The 22,389-nt window shown below is 46.7% G+C and overlaps 2 long non-coding RNA genes across 4 annotated transcripts in view; one reads left to right on the forward strand and one right to left on the reverse strand.

Moving 5' to 3' along the window:
- LOC103093980 (uncharacterized) overlaps positions 1 to 255 on the reverse strand; it is a 64,919-nt gene extending 64,664 nt beyond the window's left edge. Inside the window, exon 1 of the long non-coding RNA XR_001626445.2 lies at positions 1 to 255. This is a non-coding gene — a long non-coding RNA (uncharacterized LOC103093980).
- Positions 171 to 22,098, forward strand: LOC103093567 (uncharacterized). 3 transcript variants are annotated; one of them, XR_008915583.1, is made up of 4 exons: positions 171 to 821; positions 919 to 1,031; positions 11,324 to 11,506; positions 21,349 to 22,098. It is a non-coding gene; the product is annotated as an uncharacterized LOC103093567 (long non-coding RNA). The 3 variants fall into 3 exon arrangements; XR_459743.3 differs by lacking the exon at positions 21,349 to 22,098 and having other exon boundaries at positions 172 to 821; positions 11,324 to 14,394; XR_008915579.1 differs by lacking the exon at positions 21,349 to 22,098 and having other exon boundaries at positions 172 to 595; positions 11,324 to 14,394.
- The last annotated feature ends 291 nt before the right edge of the window (positions 22,099 to 22,389 follow it).

Raw genomic sequence — 22,389 nt, forward strand, 5'->3', positions numbered from 1 at the left:
CTTGCCAGGATCGAGTAATGTGATCTCTGCAGGCTTTGCATCTCTAAGAAGGTGAGGAGAGGAGACACTTTCTCCCTAGTGAGACTGAGTATGTTCTTCTACAAATGGGTGCCTTTAAGAGGTGGGGTTTGGGGAGGAGGAGAGAGGAGTAAATTGAGACATCTGTCCTGTGTCCCATTTCCAGAGCTCCTCGCTCACACTGAGGGAAGGCCCCTGAGAACAGGATCTGTGCCTCCCCATCAGACCAGCGGCTCCCCTGGGCAAGGGCTGGATCTCCCCTAGGAGAGGAGGAGCTCCCAGGGCCGGGGCTAGGACATCCCATCAGACCAGGGGCTCCCTGGGGGAGGGTCTGTGTCTCCTGGTCAGACCAGAAGCTCCCTGAGGACAGGGCCTGACTCTGGGTTTCCATGTAGCAATAGCTTTGTTTCCTGCTATTGCTGGAGTCAGCCAGGATCTTAGAGGACTAGCCTTACAAGAAGGCAGAACAGGTCGTCTCTATCTTCTCCAGCCCCTTCTGACTCTAAGGGCATCTTCCATACCAGCATTGGCAAAGATCTTCAAGTTCTCGTGCCCAAACAGCAACTTCAAACTGCCTGTGAGCATCTCCCACTCCCTGCATTACCCAAAAAAGTAGAGAGAGGAAGGGCTCACTTTGGGAACCTGGACAGAGGGGCAAGGCGTGCAAAAAATGTCCTCTGGTGCTGGGAAGATGGGGAACAAAGCAGATGCTTGAGTGCCGGCTTAACACGCGTGCCAATACTTCACCAGTGCTGCTCTATACCAGACGAATGTCTGTAAACCTTGAGCCACATTACATTATGGTTAGTGAGCAATTAATTAATCATTGTCTGTTAAATCAGAGAACCAGAGAATTTAGACCTAGAATTGATTGTCTTTTCCAACCCATTCAATTTACAGATGAAGAAACTGAGACTGGGAGAAAGGGAAAGGACTTGTCAAGGTTACCTCTGAAGCAATTTTCAAAGCCAAGATATGAACTCAAAACCTTCTGATAGCAAATATTTAATCAGGTATGTTATATTCAGGATTCTTTTGGCATATGAGGTAGACTAGAGGGCCAACTGAGGTCCCTTCCCATTCTGAAATTCTGGGATTCCAAGTGCAGGGGGCTTGTTACTGCCTCAACTGGAATGGAATTAAATAAAATTGGGGCAATAGATTCAGGACCCAGAAGGCCTTCAAACTAAGTATTCCACCATTCTAGTTCCAGAATATTGTTGAAATTGATGCTGACTCAGTGACCCATTGTTCCCAGACCCTCACCCCAGCCTATAGCTTTTTATTACCCAATATTAATCCATAGTAAGTCTCCTCCTACCTGTTGGTACCTGACAATTGTCACATGCTTGCTACCTTGGGGAGGAACTGAGATGCAATGGCCAGCCCATCCCCTTCTGCTGACAGGAACTTATCCAAATTGTCTTTATCTCATCATGAAAGTTATCAGTAAAAGCGGGCTCCATCTTTTTTTATATTTTTCCCCCAATCTGGCTCCATCTTAAAGCCATTGCTAATCCTCAGTGATGAGCCCATAAATCTGTTGATACCTCAATGCCCTTTTTTTTTAAACCCTCACCTTCCATCTTGGAGTCAATATTGTGTATTGGTTCCAAGGCAGAAGAGTGGTAAGGGCTAGGCAATGGGGGTCAAGTGACTTGCCCAGGGTCACACAGCTGGGAAGTGTCTGAGGTCAGATTTGAACCTAGAACCTCCCCATCTCTAGGCCCGACTCTCAATTCACTGAGCCACCCAGCTCCCCCCCCCCCCCCGTGTACTTTTAATGAAACTCCTTTCATTCTCTTCGTCCTGAATTTTGCTCCATTATCAGGGTGAAAACCCAAAGAATTTTCCTTTTAACATCATTCTGCCTCCTATCTTTTTTCATAATTTTTAATTCAACAATATTTATTTTCCCCAATTCTGTAGAATAACAATTTTCAACATACATTTTCTGAAATTATAAGATCTAAATTGTCTCCCTCTCTTCCCTCCCCAATTTCGAACATGGTAAGCAGTTTGATCTGGGTTATACATGTATTATCATGCAAAACACACTGCTGTATTGGTCATTATTATTATAAGAGCACACTCATAGAAAACCAAAGCACCAAATGAAGCCATAAAGATACTGATGTGAAAGAGAGTATGCTGGGGGCAGCTGGGTGGTTCAGTGGATTGAGAGCCAGGCCTAGAGATGGGAGGTCCTAGGTTCAAATCTCACCTCAGACACTTCCCAGCTGTGTGACCCTGGGCAAGTCACTTGACCCCCATTGCCTAACCCTTACCACTCTTCTGCCTTGGAACCAATACACAGTATTGACTCCAAGATGGAAGGTAGGGGTTTAAAAAAAAAGAGAGAGAGAGAGAGTATGCTTTGATCTGCGTCTGACTCCACCAGTTCTTTCTCTGGAGGTGGAGACCATTCCCCAGCACAAGTCCTTCAGAATTGTGGCAATCATTACATTGCTGAGAATAGCTAAATTTTCACAGTTGATCATTTGACAATATCACTGTTCTGCGTACAGTGTTCTCCAGGTTCTGTTTATTTCACTCTTCATCAGTTCATGTAAATCTTTTCAGCTTTTTCTGAAATCATCCTGCTCATCATTTCTTTTTCTTTTTTCTTTTTTTTTAATAATCCTTACCTTCCATCTTAGAAATAATACTGTGTATTGGTTCCAAGGCAGAAGAGTGTTATGGGCTAGGTAATGGGGGTTAAGTGACTCACCCAGGGTCACACAGCTAGGAAGTATCTGAGGCCAGATTTGAACATAGAATCAGTATTATGTATTGATTCTAAGGCAGAGGAGTGGTAAGGGCTAGACAATGGGGGTTAAGTGACTTGCCCAGGGTCACACAGCTAGGAAGTGTCTGAGGCCAGATTTGAACATAGAATCAGTATTATGTATTGATTCTAAGGCAGAGGAGTGGTAAGGGCTAGACAATGGGGGTTAAGTGACTTGCCCAGGGTCACACAGCTAGGAAGCGTCTGAAATCAGATTTGAAGCCAGGACCTCCCATCTTTGGGCCTGGTTCTCTATCCACTGAACCATCCAGCTGCCCCCTCATCATTTCTTTTAGCACAGTAGTATTCCATCATTGATATATGCCACGATTTGTTCAGCCATTCTCCAAATGATGAGTATCTCTTCAATTTCCAATTCTTTGCCACTACAAAAAGAGCAGCTATAAATATTATGTACAAGTAGGTACTTTCCCCTTTTTTATGATCTCTTTGGGATTCAGACCCAGCAGTGGAGTTACTGGATCTAAGGATATGCACTGTTTTATAGCCCTTTGGCCACAGTTCCAATTTTCCCCCTCCCCCTTCTACATCCATTCTTACCTGTCTCACTGTTGGCTAGCAGGCACGAGGACCGGGAGAGAACTTCCTCCTGCTGAGTTCTAGTCCACAAGCATTAAGTAAGCATCAGAGATACCTTCTCTGCATCTATGGAAGGCCAGCCAAGCTAGCCTGACGCTAGCATCCAGAGCCAACGGCCTCATGAGAGATGAAATCAAAAGCCAAAAACCAGTCCTGGCTAAATGGAAGGATGGCCTAACAGATCCCTCCAGAAAAGCAAAGACAACCGAGCTGGCAGAGCTAGTTTTACTATGCATCGAGTGCCAACAAGAAAGTGCGTTTCCTAGTTAGTAATGCCCCACTGGTGTGCTCTTGACAAGGCTTTTCAGAAAGACCCCATAAAGACAAGTTTAATCTGTCCACCAGCATTCATCCTGCAGCCAAGAAGGAGAAAACTTGGGAAAGGATCTCTTCAGGGAACTCCCAGATAAGGAAACCCCCTCCACCACTGCAGATTGGCACCTTTTCTTCAGTCTTAGAGAGTTGCCTGGAGCACTGAGGGGGTGAAGTGATCCACAACCAGTCCAGAGCAGAGTGGGACTTAAAGCTGTGTCCTCCTCCCTCTCGGCTCTGCTCTCTATGCACTCTGCCATGACTGCTTCCAGTAAAAGATAAAGAAGCACTGAAATTCTCCAAGGAACCTCATAATACCTCCCCTCTGAATAACAAATAAATATTTTTTAAATATGCAGTGACTTCAGTGCAGAGGTAAGCTTAGGATAGGAAATAAAAGCTATACACCTGGGGACAACTAGGTGGCTCAGTGGAATGAGATCCAGGCCTAAATATGGGAGGTCCTGGGTTCAGATCTGACCTCAGACACTGCTTAGCTGTGTGACCCTGAGCAAGTCATTTAACCTCCATTGTCCAGCCTTTACTATTCTTCTGCCTTGGAACTAACACAAAGAATTGATTCTAAGATGGAAAGTAAGGATTTTAATTGTGGATATATACATATACATATCCACATGTTATGAAAAATTAGCAGAGTCTAGAAACCCTGGACATGGTCAATACTAAATAATAGCCCCTCAAAAATAAAAGGTGTATTGTAGCAAACAAGCAAGTCTTCACTAACATCCTAGAATAAAAATCAAAGCCAATTCCAAATGTAAAGAACAAATGACAATGAGGATTTGATAGAGAATACAATGGAGGTGACTATATCTGACCTAATGGAACAAATTGTTGATGCTAAAAAAATGGAAAATGGATAAAAGAATAGAAAGTGACAAAACTATTGCCATTTTCTGAGGAAGGGGGTTTATTTGATATAAATCACTCACCACAAAAAAAAAAAAAGAGGCCAAAAGACTCTAGAAATTGCTTCAGGCTGTAAATGTTTGATCTTCTTGCCAAGTAGAGGAATATGGCAACCAAAGTTAACATTGATTTAGAATAGAAATTCATTCATAAAATTCTATGAAGGGTGACATTAGAAGATCAAAAGAGTTATCATATTATGACAAGAAGCAGTGGAGGGAAAATCATGTTTAGAGAAAGCTTGGCAACAGACTCAGCTAAGATAGGTCATCTCCAGGACACTGAATGATAAACCTGAAGGGAAGACAATAGTCACATTTGACCTGCAACATCAGTCATCAATAGGCTGCATGAGGAAATTGAGCAATAAAGAAAACAAAGAGAGAAAGAAAACCAAAGATACATAGAGGAAGTCTATGTTGGAAGTGGCACCATTTGAGGGTGCTAAGGTAACTACAAGATATCAGAAAGCAATGGGTATACTCAACATTTGGAAAAATTCTTAGACTTTTTTTAAGTGACCATGAAAATATCAATAGTCACCAACTTGTATGCCTACTTTCTTATTTCCACAAAATCTTTATGAGAATAATATACTCATATATGGAGCCTTTCAGCACAATGTATCAAGGGCATCCTTTAGAAAATTACAATAGAACAATATTCCTACAATCACACTATTAAAAAAGCAAAGGATACACCTTTGTGCTCTGCTTTGGTTTCTTGATAGAAAAAGTCATTTGAATTATTAGAACTGCCTTAAAGACTCCTCCCCGCCCATTATACTGCCCCATACACATATGATGAAATTATGTAAGATTTGGCACAATAGAAAAATTATTGGCCATAGAGCTTGGGAATCTGGGTTCTAATTCCACCTCGGACATCTATTTCCAGGGTGAGCGTAAGTAATTTTGTAACTTCCCTGGGCCTCAGTTCCCTCAGCTATTAAATGAGAAGATTTGATTAGCTGGCCCCTTGGGGTCCTTTCCAGCTCTGGCTCTATGAATCTATTAGAACAACAACAAACAAAAAAAAAGAAGGGAAGGGAAGGCTAGGCCACTCATTCACCCTCAACCTGTAAATAGGACCCCAAGTTCTGGATCCATAATCATGGGCAGCTAGGTATCAAAATGAGTAAAGTACTGAGAATAGCATTAAGAAGACCTACATTCAAATTCAGCCTTGGACTTATTAACTTTGTGACTGTGGGGAACTTATTTAACCCTGTTTACCTCAGTTTCCTCATTTATAAAATAAGTTAGAGAAGGCAATGGCAAGCCACTCCACTATCTTTGCCAAGAAAACCCTGAATGGGGTCACAAAGAGTCAGATGTGGCTGAAACTACTGAACAACAAAAGTTTGGGATCCATATACACACACCAAGGTCAGTCCTGGGGGAGCCTGACCTCTGAAGAAAGGAGTCAGACTCCTTTTCTCAAAATCTCTGACTTTTCATGTCCCAGCCACCCTGGAACCTCAAGAAAAATCGCTTAAAGATCAGGTTTGGTTCATATTTATGGCATCTCCAAAAGGGAAAAGACACTCAGCGTACTAAGTAAATCAGTTATAGGACAGCTATTTATTTCATGACTAGGAAAGGAATGCTTAGAAACACAAAGGTCACCAGAACACAATGATAAAAATTTAAACAGGAAGCAATGATTTTGTAACTTCTACTCCATCCTCTCTTGATGTCGATACTTAAAACAATGCAGCCTCTACAATAGAGTAAGGATTCATTCTCTGCTGCCGGTGCTAATTTTGGCCTCAAAATGAACACTAAGAAAACAGATTCTCCACCAGTCCGCACCACACTGTCTATGCGAGGAGCCATTGGTTAGAGCAAATAGAGAAGTTCTGAGTGCAGTGTCATCCCTTGGAAGTATACTTTCCAAGGACGTATGCATAAATAATGAAGTTGATGCACACATTGCCAGAGCTAGCTCAGTGTTCCGGATGCTCTGAAAGAAAATAAGGGATAAAAGAGATATTCAGCTGCCTATCCAACTGAAGATCTAGAGTCATTGTGCTGACTTGAACCAGGATCCACCAGTGCCGTGCCAGGAAACAGAATCACTTTCATGTGAATTGTCTTCGGAAGATTGTGAAGATCACCTGGCAAGACAAGGTACCAGACGCTGAGGTCCTTTCTCCAACTGAACTTCCAAGCGTTCAAACTCTACTACGGAGAGCTCAACTCCAATGGGCTGGCCATGTGCAAATGCCAAACTCACATTTGCCTAGAAGACAATTCATTTTGTCAGCCTAGAAAAATAGAGAATCACTAAAGTAGTTTAAAAAGAACAAGTCTTTAATCAGGAAAAGGGAGACGGAGTTCAGACACCACACAGAGTCACACACAACACCATGCAGAGCCCAGCTCTGGGACACTGGGAACAATGTCTTCAGGAAAATGTACCTTGAATGGGAATCTCCACCATGGGATTGTCCAAAGAACTTATATACATTTTGGGAATAAAGAAAGGAAGGAAAATTGATTGGATTACATGGAGGTTCCGAAGGAGGATTCCAGCCAGGAGCTGGACTACCTGGGAGAGGCCTAAATACAATGGGAGAAACTTCTAAGACAAAAGGTCCTTGAGATCAGATAATATCTACTTCCACTATCTAGGCTGAGATCATTGGGTACTTGAAGGTTTATTGTTCAGTCTAGAACAGTGATGACCAACCTATGGCACAGGTGCCAAAGATAGCACACAGAGCACTCCCTTTGGGCACATGGACACCTTCTTCCCCACCCCTACTCCTAGAGTTCCTTACTAGAAAGGCAGAGGGATTTGGGTGGAGCTGCTCTCCTCCTCCTCTCCCTCCACCCCTCTGTCCAGAAGCCCAATGGGAGAGCACTAGGGGTAAAGTGGATGGCTCACAGGCAGCAGAGCAGGAGGGGAGCAGTGCTCAGACTACTTCTCTCCCCTCCTCTCTGCACTTGCTGAGAACATTCCTCACTTCACTCCCTCCTTTCACCTAGCAGTCCAATGGAAGTGCTTCCTCTCTCCTCTGTGTGGGGTAATGGTGGGGGTGGGGGGCTGCACCTGGCACTCAGTGGAGGAGGGGGACCAGCATAGCACTCAGTCTGGGGGTGGGGTGAGGGGGGGCCTGGAACTCTGGCTCTAAAAGTTTTGCTATCACTAGTCTAGAACAAACCTACTAATCCTATCTAGGGTGATTCCAGGGTTCCTGAGGGTTACATAAAACAACTCATCAGATAGAGAAATCACACAGGGCACATACACAAAGATCAGAAGAAGCAATACGAGGACACACTCAAGATCTCCCTGAAGAACTTTCACATCAATTGTGAGACATAGTAGATACTGGCAGAGAGCATCCAGCATGGCACGTCCACATCAAAGAAGGCTCTGTGTTCCAAAGCACAACTGCAGTAGCTCAAAAGAAACACGACCTGCACAAGTTTAGAGACATCTCCATCCCAAATGTTCACATGGGTTCTTTGGGCTCAGGGTATGGTAAAGCCTTCAGAACTCCTCTAGCTCCGATAGGCCTGATGGGACACGCTGTCCAGAGACCCCCAAACCATCATTTCATTGGTCCTCTTCAAGTCTGAAAGAGCAACACCAACAACTTAAACCACCAAAGCAGGAGGTGCTCTGGGAGAGTGATGAAGCAGTGTATCTTCTTCCTCCAGGCTCCCATTCTGAGCAGCATTTTCAAGGTAAATACCTTCTGATAAGCCAGGGCGGAGATTGAGTTCCTCGTTTTGTTGGTGGTCAAGAAGCACTTCTCCCAGAAACACCAACTATGGAAGCCAAGAACCCCTGGACACCCACAGTAACTATCCCCCAAAGTCCTTCTCTCATGATTACTGTTGGGTTACCTGGGCTCTGGGAAAGGAAAACGAAGGGCAGCTAGAAGCCTGAAATCCAAGCCTGCCCAGGAAGCCCATGTGTTTAAAATCACTGAAAATGGGGGCAGCTGGGCAGCTCAGTGGGTTGAGAGTCAGGCCTAGAGATGGGAGGTCCTGGGTTCAAATTTGGCCTCAGACACTTCCCAGCTGGGTGACCCTGGGCAAGTCCCTTAACCCCTATTGCCTAGCCCTTACCACTCTTCTGCCTTGGAACCAATACAAAGTATTTTTTTTAAACCCTTACCTTCCGTCTTAGAGTCAATACTGTGTATTGGTTCCAAGGCAGAAGAGTGGTAAGGGCTAGGCAATGGGGGTCAAGTGACTTGCCCAGGGTCACACAGCTGGGAAATGTCTGAGGCCAGATTTGAACCCAGGACCTCCCATCTCTAGGCCTGGCTCTCAATCCACTGAGCTACTCAGCTGCCCCCCAAAGTATTTTTTAAAAATCACCATAAATGCTGAGGGTGGGGGAGCTGGCCTCTCATCCCAAGAGACTTAACTGCTTCCAGTGAGAGAATATCAGATCGTGTGGAGTAATTCTTTTTTTTTTTTAATTAACCTTTACCTCCTGTCTTAGGATCATTACTAAGTATCAGTTCCTAGGCAGAAGAGAGGTAGGGGCTGGGTAATAGGAGCCAAGTGACTTGCCCAGGGTCACACAGCTAGGAAGTGTCTGAGGTCAGATTTGAATTGACAACCTTGTTTTATGTGATCTCATCCTAGATAGGAATAGCAGATATAATTCAATCTTAAGTACCCCTTTGTCTTAGAAGTTTCTCCCATTTGGATCTGGGGCTCTCCCAGGTAGTCCAGTTCCGGGATGGAATCCTCCGTCCCTAACCTCCAGGTAAGCCAATCAGTTGTCCTTCTTTTTCCAATACTTCCCAAAGTGTATATAAGCCCCCTAGTTCTTTAGTTGGTACAGTTCCCCAGAGACAGTGTTCCCAGTCTCAAAGCTTAGCCCCTTGTGGTGGCCATAAGAGCACTGTCTCTCTCATCCTGATTAAAGACTTGTAACACCTCCAGAGGTCCTGTGTTTTCCAGGTTACCAGAATCCAACACCTCCTGGCTCTCTAACCACTGAGCCACCTAGCTACCCCTGTGAAGTAACTCTTTTTCAGGTCTACTAAATAGGTGGCTTTTCTTATTGCAGTAAATAATTGTCTTTGATTCAATCCCTCCCCCACACTGCCTTCAGAAGGGCCAAAGGATTGCTCTGTCACCCCAAAGTGCCACGGCTTTCAGGACTGAGCCAGGGGCGAGGGCCACGTCACCAGAAGGGCTCCGGCTCTAGTTCTCTTCCACGGGCTCTATAATCCATTTTGAGCTGAACAGGAGGGATTTCCCTTATTATGCCCATTACGCTGGGATCCTGAGAGTCCTTGAAATCTATAACCACAGCATATCTTTATTTAATGGCCTCCTGATTATTAATATTAAGCCAAAGGTGTTTGGCACCATCATGGAGGATGTCCATCAGAGTCCAAGGAGAAGAGAGATTTGTTCCTTCTAGTAGATGGCATTGGGCTTGTAGCACCAAACTCAGGAATATTGCAGTCAGTCAATGGAGGTACAGCCAATAGAGAGCCAATCTGCCTTGGAGTTAGAAAGAGACGAGTTCAAATCCCACCTCTGATACATATTGACTTTGTGACCTAGACAAGTGAATTGCTCTGAGTATATAACTTGCAGAGTAGTGATTTGTATTGGCAGAGGAAGATTCCACAATGAGAATGACTCAAAGCCTAGTTTCCAGTGGACTGAAAGCCAGGAGGTCTTGGGTTCAAATCTGGCCTCAGACACTTCCTAGCTGGGTGACCCTGGGCAAGTCATTTAACCTCCATTGCCTAGCCCTTACCTCTCTTCTGCTTGGAACCAAATCCTAATCTGCTAAGGTGGAAAGTAAGGGTTTAAAAGAAAATAATGTAGTCTCCAGACTCCTGGGGCCCAAGATAACCTTTCAGGGAGTCCCAAAACTCAAACATATTTTCATAATCATATTACTTATCTTTTGTGTTATTTAACTATTAAAATATTCCTCCCTTTTCCAACTCCAGTATCTGTTGTGGCTGGATTTTTTTCATAGACTTCAACCAAAATAACATGTCACAACAGATTGAAAGCAGAGAGAGGTAGGAGAATCCAGTTGCCTTCTAGTAAGCCAGACGTTGAAAAGACTTGTAAAGAAATAGCCAGGGCAGCTAAGCGGCACAATGGATAGAGTGCAGCGCCTGGCGTGCTCCTGAGTTCAAATCCAGCCTCCCTGGGCAAATCACTTAACCATGCCTGCCTGAAGAAAAGAAACATATAAAATACTGCCACTTTGCTCACTAAGCTTGTTTTGTTTGGGGAATGTTCTCTTTAGAAAAGAGAATAATTTAATATTATTTTATTAATATTAATTAAGTATATTTTATAGTTATAATTATATATTATAATAAAATTATAATTAATAAAATTAATTAATAAAATTAATGATCATTTAATAAAAATATTAATGTAAACATTAATGATGAATAAAGTTAATAAATGCAAATACAAAATAAATAGAAATAGTAACATGCAATGGGTTTTAGCCATTATTTTCAAATGAATTAATGAATATTTTAAAATGTTGAATAGCTCTAACCCCCTAAACAAAAGCTCTTTGGAGTCTTCGATGGATTTCGGGGTGTAAAGGGGCCCGGAAGCCAGGAGGTTTGAGCTGGTGGCCTGTACAAGGAAAATCAGAGATAGGGCTCTTCAAAATCACTCCACTCTGAAGGGTGCCCTTTTCCTCTTTCAGGACTCCTTCTCCCAGCCCAGGCTCCCCGACCACAGCCAGGAAGAGTCATGGAGATTAGCAGCAGAAGCAGGGGGCCGTGGAGAAGAAATGTGCTTACCCAAGGACCCAAGAGTGCTCCATGTTCCGGGACACTCTGAACTTCCACTACCTGGAAAGGACTATTTTAGGGAGCATTCATATGAGGTAAGTGCTCACACAGAGATCAGAAGAAGTGATACAAAGGCCTCTCAGAAAACTCCAGTATCGATGGAGAGACGTGGGAGACGTGGGAGACGTGGGAGACGTGGGAGACGCTGGCACCGGATCACCCAGCATGGCATGCCAACATTAAACGAGGCACCGTGTTCCATGAGCAGAGCAGACTTGCAATAGCCCAAGGAACGGTGAAATAAATGCATAAATCTCCAGACATCTCCATCCCGAATGTTCAGCTGGCTATTTGTGCCCAGCTAGTGACAGCCTTCCCAGCTCAGACTGCTCCGATCGGCCAGTCACTCACACTGTATATCCTGACCTCACCATGAAAGCCCATCAACAATCTGGAAAGGAGGCGGGATAGTGAATTCTCTAAATAGTGAGATCCTGGAATCGGCCTTTCAGGCAAGAAAAAATAGGAAGAATTCCTGGGGCAGCACTGGCTTGGAGAGTTATCTCCAACGTGATCTCAAGTTCCAGAGTTCTAGAGTCCCAGGGGCTGCGTCCCAGACTTTCTAGAGGGAGATTTCCTGATGCCCCATGCTCTTTGGGGAAACATAACAGTCTTGGTTGGTCCTATGCATATTCCTACTTCAAGAGCAAAGCTGGTGAATTACTCAAATAGTAAAGATCCCATGATGTGAGCTTCAAAGTCTATGTACCCAAGGGAGTGGGGAAACCTAAATCATAGGGTGGTGCTATGAATCTTGGGGAGAACACTTCATCAGAATGACTAAGGGTGCCCCAAGAATAACTCTAAATTCAGTTCTCTATTGTGTAAGTTGAGAGAGGGGGGTCAGGGGATGGTGAGACAATCAAGGGATTTCTTCTTGATTGAATGTTTTTTAATTCAATTATTTATAAACTGTAATAAAATACTCTTCTTACAGATATTATATAGGGTGAAAGGGGGGAGAGGCACAGATGAGCACCTCAAGATTTAGGTACTTGAGGTTACACAGAACCTTCTCCCCTAAAAAACCCTTACTCCCTTCAGGGTCCCCTCACTCTTACATGCCTGCATTTATTTACTAAAGATGAATTTAATACCTCAAGAGCAACTGTCACTCTCCAAGTAGCCCCTCCCCCCACCAACTGTCATCTCTGCCCATCAGTCTTCACTCTAACATTCCAACTGCTGTCTGTTCTACATCAGTGGCAGAAAGGCCAAAGCTTGATTCAGTTTTCCTTAGAGAGAGAGAGAGAGAAGGGATGAAAGAGACAGAGAGAAAAGAGAGAGAAAGAAAAAGACAGAGATGGAGACAGAGAGAGGAAAAGGAAAGAGAGAGAGAGAGAGAGAGAGAGAGAGAGAGAGAGAGAGAGAGAGAGAGAGAGAGAGAGAGAGAGAGAGAGAGAGAGAGAGTTGTTATGTTATTCATGGGGTCCTGGGAATCCTAAGTGGCTTATGAATTTTCTATAAGGGGAAATAAAGGAAATAAAGGCTCTCCCATACTCAGTACTCATATTTTCTGTGGAATGCCTATTCATCATTTGAGGACCCTGCCACCTGATTTGAGACACACTAAACATGAACTATCCTAAATTTTGTCTTAGAGATTCTCCAGAACTGATCTAGTCTGGGGAAGGGGGGAGGATGAGCCAAAAGAAGAGAAATTGCCCCTTTGGAGTCAAGTCTCCAGAATGGCACCCAGCCCCCCTTATTCTAGTATTCTGGGAGGGGCCATGGGTTATAATAGCATATGATGAGTGAGCACACACACAGTGCTTCTGGAATTGGGAAAAGAAAGAGCAGTTTAGGCTAGGGCAGTCAGGATAAACTTCCTGGAGGAGGTGCTTCTTAGCCTTGATTTTGAAGGATGAGGAGGATTTGAGGATGGAAGTCACTCATTCCTTTTATTTGTTTACTTATTTTAAACCCTTACCTTCTGTCTTGGAATCAATACTGTGTATTGGCTCCAAGGCAGAAGAGTGGTAAGGGCTAGGCAACAGGGGTTAAGTGACTTGCCCAGGGTCACACAGATGGGAAGTGTCTGAGGCCAGATTTAAACCCAGAACCACCCGTCTCTGGACCTGGCTCTCAATCCACTGAGCTACCCAGCTGCCTCCACTCATTCCTTTTAAAGAGGATGACCTAAGGAATGGAAATGAGAGTAAGCCTGATGTAGCAGTAGGGGCAGGGAAGGGGCAAGAGAGGAGAGGGAGAATCAGAGTGGATAGCATAAGGGCTAAAGTCACTAAGCCAGGAACCAGCAACCCAATTCCAGGCTTGCTCCATCCAGATCCCAATCAACAAGTTTTCCCTTTTGGCCTTACTCCACCGTTTCTGGGGTGAGGTGGAAACTGGGCTAATGTAGTCTGGACCTGGGCTATATTTAAATGTCATCTGGAATGATGTTTCAGGCGTCACATCTCCAACTGGACAGGCCAAGTGGCACCCAGTCCCCCAGGTGAATCCACAAGGAAATAGATCTCCATTTCCCATGGGTCCTGAGGGCAAGGGTCAGGCAAGCCCCTCCTAGCAGCAGGAGGAGCCCTAGAAACCCTACAGAGGATGCAGATGCATTGGGGGAGGCACAGGCTGCCCTTGGGGCCAGCAGGAGCCCAGAGGCAAATGCCATTCTCAGGTCCGAGGAATGATTCTCCCAGGCTGGAATGTCCCTGTCCTCAGCCAAGAGGGAATGGTGGAGAGGATGTGTGGGGCTCCAGGTGATGAAGAAAGTCTCCGGTTCTTGTTTTTACAGTGATGGTGACAGGGGCCAAGCAGACCGTGAGTTTCGGAATGAGATTCCGAGCTTCCCAAAGAGATCCTGTGGTTTGCAGAAAGAGCACAGCTAGGTGGTGGTTCAATGGATGAGAGCCAGGCCTGGAGATGCCTGAGAGGCTCCCCCACCCCACCCCTCCACCTGGTTCTATTCCATCATGGTCCTAATTGGTTAGAATAATAGCCATATTCCTTCCATGACATTTTTTTTTCTAGAAATGTCCTGAGTTCAGATTTAGCCTCAGATACCTCCCAGCTGTGTGGCCCTGGACAAGTCACTTCACCAGCATTACCCCTAACCTTTATCTCTTTTCTGCCTTGGAACCCATATATAGCATTGATTCTAAGAAGGAAGGTAAAGGGAAGGGAAGGGAAGGGAAGGGAAGGGAAGGGAAGGGAAGGGAAGGGAAGGGAAGGGAAGGGAAGGGAAGGGAAGGGAAGGGAAGGGAAGGGAAGGGAAGGGAAGGGAAGGGAAGGGAAGGGAAGGGAAGGGAAGGGAAGGGAAGGGAAGGGAAGGGAAGGGAAGGGAAGGGAAGGGAAGGGAAGGGAAGGGAAGGGAAGGGAAGGGAAGGGAAGGGAAGGGAAGGGAAGGGAAGGGAAGGGAAGGGAAGGGAAGGGAAGGGAAGGGAAGGGAAGGGAAGGGAAGGGAAGGGAAGGGAAGGGAAGGGAAGGGAAGGGAAGGGAAGGGAAGGGAAGGGAAGGGAAGGGAAGGGAAGGGAAGGGAAGGGAAGGGAAGGGAAGGGAAGGGAAGGGAAGGGAAGGGAAGGGAAGGGAAGGGAAGGGAAGGGAAGGGAAGGGAAGGGAAGGGAAGGGAAGGGAAGGGAAGGGAAGGGAAGGGAAGGGAAGGGAAGGGAAGGGAAGGGAAGGGAAGGGAAGGGAAGGGAAGGGAAGGGAAGGGAAGGGAAGGGAAGGGAAGGGAAGGGAAGGGAAGGGAAGGGAAGGGAAGGGAAGGGAAGGGAAGGGAAGGGAAGGGAAGGGAAGGGAAGGGAAGGGAAGGGAAGGGAAGGGAAGGGAAGGGAAGGGAAGGGAAGGGAAGGGAAGGGAAGGGAAGGGAAGGGAAGGGAAGGGAAGGGAAGGGAAGGGAAGGGAAGGGAAGGGAAGGGAAGGGAAGGGAAGGGAAGGGAAGGGAAGGGAAGGGAAGGGAAGGGAAGGGAAGGGAAGGGAAGGGAAGGGAAGGGAAGGGAAGGGAAGGGAAGGGAAGGGAAGGGAAGGGAAGGGAAGGGAAGGGAAGGGAAGGGAAGGGAAGGGAAGGGAAGGGAAGGGAAGGGAAGGGAAGGGAAGGGAAGGGAAGGGAAGGGAAGGGAAGGGAAGGGAAGGGAAGGGAAGGGAAGGGAAGGGAAGGGAAGGGAAGGGAAGGGAAGGGAAGGGAAGGGAAGGGAAGGAAGGGAAGGGAAGGGAAGGGAAGGGAAGGGAAGGGAAGGGAAGGGAAGGGAAGGGAAGGGAAGGGAAGGGAAGGGAAGGGAAGGGAAGGGAAGGGAAGGGAAGGGAAGGGAAGGGAAGGGAAGGGAAGGGAAGGGAAGGGAAGGGAAGGGAAGGGAAGGGAAGGGAAGGGAAGGGAAGGGAAGGGAAGGGAAGGGAAGGGAAGGGAAGGGAAGGGAAGGGAAGGGAAGGGAAGGGAAGGGAAGGGAAGGGAAGGGAAGGGAAGGGAAGGGAAGGGAAGGGAAGGGAAGGGAAGGGAAGGGAAGGGAAGGGAAGGGAAGGGAAGGGAAGGGAAGGGAAGGGAAGGGAAGGGAAGGGAAGGGAAGGGAAGGGAAGGGAAGGGAAGGGAAGGGAAGGAAGGGAAGGGAAGGGAAGGGAAGGGAAGGGAAGGAAGGGAAGGGAAGGGAAGGGAAGGGAAGGGAAGGGAAGGGAAGGGAAGGGAAGGGAAGGGAAGGGAAGGGAAGGGAAGGGAAGGGAAGGGAAGGGAAGGGAAGGGAAGGAAGGGAAGGGAAGGGAAGGGAAGGGAAGGGAAGGGAAGGGAAGGGAAGGGAAGGGAAGGGAAGGGAAGGGAAGGGAAGGGAAGGGAAGGGAAGGGAAGGGAAGGGAAGGGAAGGGAAGGGAAGGGAAGGGAAGGGAAGGGAAGGGAAGGGAAGGGAAGGGAAGGGAAGGGAAGGGAAGGGAAGGGAAGGGAAGGGAAGGGAAGGGAAGGGAAGGGAAGGAAGGGAAGGGAAGGGAAGGGAAGGGAAGGGAAGGGAAGGGAAGGGAAGGAAGGGAAGGGAAGGGAAGGGAAGGGAAGGGAAGGGAAGGGAAGGGAAGGGAAGGGAAGGGAAGGGAAGGGAAGGGAAGGGAAGGGAAGGGAAGGGAAGGGAGGGAAGGGAAGGGAAGGGAAGGGAAGGGAAGGGAAGGGAAGGGAAGGGAAGGGAAGGGAAGGGAAGGGAAGGAAGGGAAGGGAAGGGAAGGGAAGGGAAGGGAAGGGAAGGGAAGGGAAGGGAAGGGAAGGGAAGGGAAGGGAAGGGAAGGGAAGGGAAGGGAAGGGAAGGGAAGGGAAGGGAAGGGAAGGAAGGGAAGGGAAGGGAAGGGAAGGGAAGGGAAGGGAAGGGAAGGGAAGGGAAGGGAAGGGAAGGGAAGGGAAGGGAAGGGAAGGGAAGGGAAGGGAAGGGAAGGGAAGGGAAGGGAAGGGAAGGGAAGGGAAGGGAAGGGAAGGGAAGGGAAGGGAAGGGAAGGGAAGGGAAGGGAAGGGAAGGGAAGGGAAGGGAAGGGAAGGGAAGGGAAGGGAAGGGAAGGGAAGGGAAGGGAAGGGAAGGGAAGGGAAGGGAAGGGAAGGGAAGGGAAGGGAAGGGAAGGGAAGGGAAGGGAAGGGAAGGGAAGGGAAGGGAAGGGAAGGGAAGGGAAGGGAAAGGGAAGGGAAGGGAAGGGAAGGGAAGGGAAGGGAAGGGAAGGGAAGGGAAGGGAAGGGAAGGGAAGGGAAGGGAAGGGAAGGGAAGGGAAGGGAAGGGAAGGGAAGGGAAGGGAAGGGAAGGGAAGGGAAGGGAAGGGAAGGGAAGGGAAGGGAAGGGAAGGGAAGGGAAGGGAAGGGAAGGGAAGGGAAGGGAAGGGAAGGGAAGGGAAGGGAAGGGAAGGGAAGGGAAGGGAAGGGAAGGGAAGGGAAGGGAAGGGAAGGGAAGGGAAGGGAAGGGAAGGGAAGGGAAGGGAAGGGAAGGGAAGGGAAGGGAAGGGAAGGGAAGGGAAGGGAAGGGAAGGGAAGGGAAGGGAAGGGAAGGGAAGGGAAGGGAAGGGAAGGGAAGGGAAGGGAAGGGAAGGGAAGGGAAGGGAAGGGAAGGGAAGGGAAGGGAAGGGAAGGGAAGGGAAGGGAAGGGAAGGGAAGGGAAGGGAAGGGAAGGGAAGGGAAGGGAAGGGAAGGGAAGGGAAGGGAAGGGAAGGGAAGGGAAGGGAAGGGAAGGGAAGGGAAGGGAAGGGAAGGGAAGGGAAGGGAAGGGAAGGGAAGGGAAGGGAAGGGAAGGGAAGGGAAGGGAAGGGAAGGGAAGGGAAGGGAAGGGAAGGGAAGGGAAGGGAAGGGAAGGGAAGGGAAGGGAAGGGAAGGGAAGGGAAGGGAAGGGAAGGGAAGGGAAGGGAAGGGAAGGGAAGGGAAGGGAAGGGAAGGGAAGGGAAGGGAAGGGAAGGGAAGGGAAGGGAAGGGAAGGGAAGGGAAGGGAAGGGAAGGGAAGGGAAGGGAAGGGAAGGGAAGGGAAGGGAAGGGAAGGGAAGGGAAGGGAAGGGAAGGGAAGGGAAGGGAAGGGAAGGGAAGGGAAGGGAAGGGAAGGGAAGGGAAGGGAAGGGAAGGGAAGGGAAGGGAAGGGAAGGGAAGGGAAGGGAAGGGAAGGGAAGGGAAGGGAAGGGAAGGGAAGGGAAGGGAAGGGAAGGGAAGGAAAGGGAAGGGAAGGGAAGGGAAGGAAAGGACATTGAGTTCAAATCTCTCTGATACTTCCCTGCATGACTCTGGGAAAGTCATTTCTTCTCTGAGTCTCGGTTTTCTCATCTGTAAAATGAAGGCCTTGGGCAGGATGGCCTTTGAGGTCCCTTCTAGATGTAGTCCCGTGATACTCTCAGGGTAGGGAATGATGGGCTCCCCTGTGGAACAGGAGGTACCCAAAGCAGGGACCATGTGTGCCCGCTTCTCCCACACACACCAGCTGGAGGTTCTTGGTTAGAATGGCTTTTTTTTTCCCTTTTCAACTATACTGTGTGTTCTCTAGCCCAAAGGATGGGAGTGCCAAAGTTTCTATTTATGCATTCATGCGTGCATTCATTCAAAAAGCAATTAACTGCAAACTCTGTGCAGAGCAACAAACCTGGCAGCAAGAAGGAGTTAAGAAGACAGTGACGCCCCTCTCTCCACTCCCACCCTTCCCTCCCCCTCAGACCCTACGGGGCAGCTAATGGGAGCAGTGGAGAGGATGCAGGACTGAATCTGGAAGATCTGAGTTCAAAATCTGCCCCAGACACTTACTAGCTGCATGATATTAGACAAGTCTTCAACCAGTCTCAGTTTCCTCATCCACAAAATGAGAATTGTTCATAACAGCATCTCTTCCCTCCCAGGGCTTCTGGGAAGATCAAATGAGAGTGTATGTAAAGAGCTTTGCCAGCCTTCACACACTGTCCAAAGGCTGGTAATTATTATTACAGTGTAGATGTGACAGTCTGGTTTTAATCTTTTCTTTTTTTTAAACCCTTATCTTCCATCTTGGAATCAATACTGTGTGGGTTCTAAGGCAGAAGAGTGATAAGGGCTAGGCAATGGGGGTCAAGTGACTTGCCCAGGGTCACACAGTTAGGAAGGGTCTGAGACCAGATTTTTCTAGCCCTTACCTTCCATCTTTGAATCAATATTGTTTTGGTTCTAAGGCAGAAGAGCAATAAGGGCTCAGCAATGGGGGTCAAGTGACTTGCCCAGGGTCACCCAGCTAGGAGGTGCCTGAGGACAGATTTGAACCCAGGACCTCCTGTCTCTAGGCCTGGCTCTCCATCCACTGAGCTGCCTAGCTCAGCTCTTGTTTTAATCACTATTTTATAGATAATAAGAGTTGAACAAATTCTTGGTGCCTGACAACAGGGCTTTAACTGACTAGGGGCTAAGAGAGCACCAAAGAGAGCTTTCACACCCTCTATTCCACAGCTGGCACTTCGGAGAGGAGCGAGGCACAGCCCAATGCCAAATGCCTGAGGGAGCCGAGCTGGGGTCCTGGCAGGGGGTTGGGGGTGAGGAAGAGTTGTTTACTCCAAGCAACTTGTCTGCTGGAAACTGACCACCGCTTGGCAGCACAAATGGATCTTGGCCTGGATCCCATCGTCCCAACCCCCACCCCCACCCGGGCCCAGAGGATCCTGGGGGCTCCTTCCCACCATGTGACAAATTCAGGTCACCACAGTGCACTGGGGCAAAGGCTAGTGGTCAGAACTGCAAAGGATGAGAGCTGAAAGGGAACCTTAGAGACCATTTAGACTGGGCCCTGGGGACAGATTTTGAGGGATCTGAGTGCTTAGATGGAAAAGTTATATCTTTATTTTCACTAATGTTTAACTGAAATTGTGCATTTCCTTCCATTTTCTTTAAAAATGCCCTTCTGAGGAGGAGGCTACAGCCTTCACGTAACTAAAGGATATGCACCAAAAAGGTTAAGAACTCCTACTCTAATCCAACTCTCCATTTGACAAGTGGAGAAACTGAGGCTGGGGAATGGAAAGTGGTTTGCCTGAGATTATCGATTGGCCAACCAAGACTTAAGCCTATGTCTTTTGAGTTCAATGGTCTCCCCAAAATGACCACCCAGCATTGTCTTGTACTACTCTCTGGTTCCTTCATGTGAACTTCCTCTCTCCGTCTACACTGCCAGCTTCTGGAGGACAAATACCCTCTCCTATCTTAGATAGATAGTGTGGCATATTGTTTGCTTTCAATTCAGAAGGACCTAGGTTCAAATCCTGCCTCTTGACCTTCCTAACAAGGAGATCCTAGGCAAATTACTTTAACCGTCTGAATCCTCCATTTTCTGCCCCTTTAAAACAGCAGTGACTATACTTGTAGTGCCCATTTCACAGAGTTGTTGTAAGATTCTAATGAGATCATATTTAGGGTATCTCAAAAATAAACGGTAGGGGGCAGTTGGTAGCTCAGTAGAGCCAGGCCTAGAGATGGGGGTCCTGGGTTCAAATCTAGCCTCAGATACTTCCTAACTGTGTGACCCTGGGCAAGTCACTTCACTCCCATTGCCTAGCCCTTACTGCTCTTCTGCCTTGGAACCAACACACAGTATCGATTCAAAGATGGAAGGTAAAAGTTTGGTTTTGTTTTGTTTTTTAAAGTAAAGGGCTTTAAAGCACCATATAAAAGCTGCTTGTCGTTTTTGTACTTTTCTCTCTCTATCACTTAAGCCATCATAGATACTTGAAAAAAAGAAGTTGTTGATTAATGAGTTGATGCTCCCCAAACATCAGTTTTGAAAGCTGGGATGATGGTGATCTTAGGTGATAAGGAAAGAAGCGGGGAGAGGTCAGGGAGATTATAGCCATTCTGGGATCGCCTTGGAGACCTGGCATGGGTCCCACTACTCATTACTTCAGTCCAGAAAACTTGTTTTGGGACTAGATCTATGATCCCATTAGGATGGGGTATTCTCATGAGAAAATTTCCTCTACCAATGCAAAATGGCACCTACTCTATGAGTCACAATCTTCAATTTGTCATGGGGTATTGAGAGGTTAAGTCACTTGCCCAGGGTCACACAGCTAATATGTGTCAGAGGCACGTCTTGAAATCAAGTCTTAGGAGTCTAAGACTTATTTCTTGTCCAAATACAAGAATATAAATGAATAGACCCAAACAGGGACAGCATCCTACCTCCACTAAAGTCCTACCCTTGATGCCTTATCAGAGCATAACGGTGACTTCCCAGAAGCTGTGCCAATAGGAGACAAGAAGGGTAGGTCCTACCAACAGGTGACTCTGTGGATGGAATACTGAACCTGGATTTAGGAGGACCCAAGTTCAAATCCTGCCTCATGTAGTCCAAGTCCAGAAGCCCTTAGATATGGGATTCTCTCCTTATTGGTGGAAATCAATGCCTCTCACCTGTGTGAAGGGCAGGGTAGAGTTGGTGAGAGCCTGAGAAAGTAGAGGTAAACTCTCTCCATGTTCTTTTCTTGTCTTCAGGCTTTGGGTGCTGCTGGCTTCTACCTTTGAGAGAAAAGGTAGATGATGTCAATCCCACTTCAGACTGCTGAAGGGAAAATGATACTCTAGGAAGACCTGGAAGGACTATTACATCCCTATCCCCAGCTTGCCACATTGGAAACTTCAACAAACTTCCCTTTGAGGGAGAGTTGGAATCCAAGTCAGGGACTCTAGTATTTTCATGGACTTTCAATTTCCTACACGTTACTACCCTTCATGTATCTTTTGTCTAGTCAGATTGGTCTGCTTGCCATCCTGGGCTTTGCACAGCACCTGACACTTAGTAGGTGCTTAATAAATTCATCTTGACTGTCTCACATCTTTCTCTTCCATACTTTTACCTTGAATGAACTGTCTCTTCACCTCCACCTTTTAGAAGCCCTGATCTAGCCTCAGACATTTACTTGTTGTGTGACCCTGGACAAGTCACTTTATCTTGTTTACCTCAGTTTCCTCATCTGTAAAATAAGCTGGAAAAGAAAATAACAGGCCACTCCAGTATCTTTACCAAGAAAGCCTCAAATAAGGTCACCAAGCATCAGACACAGTTGAAATGACTGAACAACAAAAAAAATTCTTCAAAGTTCAGCTAAAGAATTCTCTCCTACATAAGGCCTCTCCTGCTCTCTGAAGCCCTCCATCCATTACTTTGCATCATATACATATGTAGCAGGAGAAGATCTATTTTGAATATCCATTTTGTATCTATAGATTTGTATAGCTATATATTTGTATCTACATGTTTTTATATGGATACATATTATATCTCTACATGTTTGTTCTAGATATATATTTGTATCTATGTATATCATATCTATTTTGGATATATATCTTATATCTATCTCCTATATTTGTTTATAGACACATATTTGTATATATCTATTATAAATATATGTTGTATCTATTTATGAGATACATATATTTGTATCTATCAAGATATTTATCTCTACATAGAAATGTATATATTTCTATCTATATGATGTATCTATTTTATATAGATACATTGTATCTCCTTGTATT

Source organism: Monodelphis domestica, chromosome 1 (assembly GCF_027887165.1).
Source record: "Monodelphis domestica isolate mMonDom1 chromosome 1, mMonDom1.pri, whole genome shotgun sequence".
Taxonomy (NCBI): domain Eukaryota; kingdom Metazoa; phylum Chordata; class Mammalia; order Didelphimorphia; family Didelphidae; genus Monodelphis; species Monodelphis domestica.